The sequence below is a fragment of the Gallinula chloropus genome, assembly GCF_964237585.1.
Source record: "Gallinula chloropus genome assembly, chromosome: 1".
Taxonomy (NCBI): Eukaryota; Metazoa; Chordata; class Aves; order Gruiformes; family Rallidae; genus Gallinula; species Gallinula chloropus.
Window position 1 is genome coordinate 126879284 of NC_140085.1, and position 3230 is coordinate 126882513.

The 3230-nt window shown below is 33.2% G+C and overlaps 1 long non-coding RNA gene across 1 annotated transcript; it reads right to left on the reverse strand.

The window, feature by feature from the left end:
* Positions 1-335: 335 nt before the first annotated feature.
* On the reverse strand, positions 336-3016 carry LOC311205116. Its single transcript, XR_014618136.1, has 3 exons — positions 2634-3016; positions 2125-2178; positions 336-401 (listed from the first exon to the last, which is right to left on the reverse strand). It is a non-coding gene; the product is annotated as an uncharacterized lncRNA (long non-coding RNA).
* Positions 3017-3230: the final 214 nt, after the last annotated feature.

Here is a 3230-nt window from a genome sequence, read left to right on the forward strand (position 1 = left end):
CAGCAAAAAAAGTGAGTGTTTTACTGGAGCTCCCAGATAGAAAGAATGAATGAGAAAATGGATAAAGTATCAGTATCTCCTCTCTACACATCTTCTTTGTATATATCATCTCTTCAAAGTATGTAAGCTGTGAATTTTATTGTAATTTTGGATATTTACCTAACATAGTATGATTGCAAAAAGTCAACACAAAGATAAACTGAGCATTACACTTTAAAAAAAATAAATTAATAAAGCAGTAAGGGCTTGCCTTGCACACACTCCAGAATAATTTCAGTACCTTTAAAATTTAGCAGTACCTGACAGTTTCATTAAATCCACAGTAGTTATTGATATCAAGTACTTTCTCCTTTCAGCGCTATATCGGTGCACCCCTAGCTGCACAGTTGCACTGGATCTGCCTGTGGAAATGAAAGGAAGTTGACAGAATGGCCGCTTGACCTGCACCACTATCTACTCTGGCTATGCAACTGATCTGAAAAAAATCCACTTTTAAATTTTTTTATTTATTTTAAAAGCCTGAAAAACTAGCTTCGTTTAAACTGATGTATATTTTGTTACCAAGTTACTTTTAACCACAACGAGTCAGAATTTCACCAATAGCAACATAAATTCAAATATATTAAAAATATGTGTTTACCTTAAATCCTTCATTCAAAGTAGGACAAAATAAAAGAACAGACATTCCTTTAGCAAACCTGTGCCACTACTTATGGAGATGTAACCCAAATACTTATAGTAGTACTGTTAGGCAAACTCACTGGTACTGAACTCTGTCTATCGTAGTGATTTATGGACAAATAAATCATTCTTTCTTTGCACTAAATCATTTAATCTTAAAATGTGTGGGAAAGTCTTGTCGTTCTGTTGTTGATTACACTGGGGAAATTAAGTATACATTAAACAAGATTATCACAATGATTAATGTACTGATGAAGTAATACTCCATGAATTGTCTCAATCAATAAGCATTTGGAAATGCTGTGAATGCCATGTACTTCAGATAAGATTTCTAAAATAAAGCATTACATATTTTTTTTTCCAATTTGCTTGGAAAATAAAAGTTATTTTATTGTAAATGAGGAATTTAAAACCAAAACAATTTTCTCATCACACAGCATAAGGTAAGTGTCAGCATGAGATTGATGACAAACCTGGAATTTGACCTCACTGTTTACAATAAAATAACTTTATTAGAGTTACATGAAATATATATTTTAGAAAAAAAACCACATTAACTGGTGTAAATGGGTGACTTTTCATCATCTTCAGACGTAAATCTTATCAAAGCATTCCTTCTAGATCTTTTGTGCCCAGCCTGCACCTCCAAAATTACTAAGAAACTCATTGCAAATTCCATTTTCTATGTATGCACATTCCCAAATGTTCATGCAGTAATTTTGCTTTTATACTACCACATTATACTTTAATGAAAGTTTACTTTTTAAATTATTTCATAATCAGAGTTGCAAAGCTTCCAGTGAAAGATGCTGCATCAGCTCTTTGATGTTTGATACACTGTAAATGCAACTGTCAGCTTTCAGGTGATAGCTTCTTGAAGTTTAATGTCACCATCGAATTAAGAAAAAATGGAATGCAGATAAGACAAGACAATTTGGAACCATTATGTGCTCAGCAAGTTTGCATCAAACACAGAATAAAGGGTATCATAAAACCAAAGCTATTATCTCCTTGGTAATAAGACCTTGCATTTGACCCAGGTTCCACCTGCCACAAAAAGCTGTGCACTGAATGTTAATAAAGGGAATATGTGACAATAAAGGGAATATGTGACTCATTTTCATACTAATTTAAAGCCTCGAAGAGGTGGGGTTTTGCCTAGTTTCATTGTAAATATCTGATTTGTACTCATGTCTGGTGAACCTTCTACATATTAAGCAAGCAAACTAAACTCAATGCCACTTTAGTTTCCATGTCACTGTTCCTACCATCAGTACAGAAGGCTGAGCAAGTGAATCCACTGAAAGCAAATTGAATACTTCAAATTTAAACTTTTTTCTGACTTTAATTGAGTTTCAGGATATTTCAGTTTCCCAAAGCCTCAGCTGCTGCTATCATAATTGTCTCTTTTTACATCAAAGCTGAAACAGATAATTAATGTACCTCAAGTTTTGGCCTTTATATTTGGAGTAGACTTGAAGGTTAGACAAGTAAAAGCTGTAATACAAGAAGGTAAATAAAAAAAATTGTTATTTTATATATAAAAAATAATTCTTATTATTAAAAAGAAAATATACAGTGCACAAGAACTGAGAGAAAAACTGGAGAAAGCACAATTTATATTTCCATTAATTTTAATTTGATAGTTGACAATGATTGACTATAAATAAAACTACAAATGCTTTTTCAATTTAAAGAGATAGGTGATGGATCCTCTATGAATTCTGTCTTGCTGAAAAAGCATCCAACCTTATGGTGTGAAGTTAGGTATTTTAAACATTTGCATCTATTCACAACAGGATATATCTTCTCCCTGAGAAAATATGAGGTCTATTTTTTCTCCTCTCTGATAAACATTATGTCTTTTTGTTCTATCTTTCTCACTGTAATAGGTTGAATTCAGAGAACCAATATATAAGGAACATATTATTGTAGTTTGCAGAATGACTCACTGTGAAGTATGTATTTGCTGACTAATTAACATCTTAGTCTGGACATAGACACATGAGGAATCATGGCCACATGGTGATGGATTTCAAAATGCCAGAAGTTGTGTAAGAGCTTCATCCAGCAGACCCTTTTCATGTAGAGAGAAGTTAGACATGCAGATATCGATCCCTTTATCCCTGGAACTGTCATAATTCAGTATATTCCAAAGCAGAATGTAAACTCTCATTTGGTTGTAATGTTGCTTGCACAATAAGAACAAGAGCTGAGCTTCCGTTGCTGCAAACTCATTCCAAGTTCTGCTGGCCAACTTAGTGCTTTAAGAAAAAGAAGAAACACTGTTGAACTGCTTGTCCTGAATAATAGCTAAGCATTTGTAAGGCTACTTTTCTACATTCACTCATCAATATTTAATTTAGTGTTAGTAGGAATGACATAACCCAGTGGAAGCTTATGTTTCAAACACCAAGATTTTTCAGATATGTTAATTCATAACTCAATCCAAATTAAAAAATATTTTTTCATTACTATCACAGAAAAAATCCTTGACTGTCTCCTTCCCTTCCATCTTTCCCTCCCCCTTCCTTCTCTCTGTACCTCTC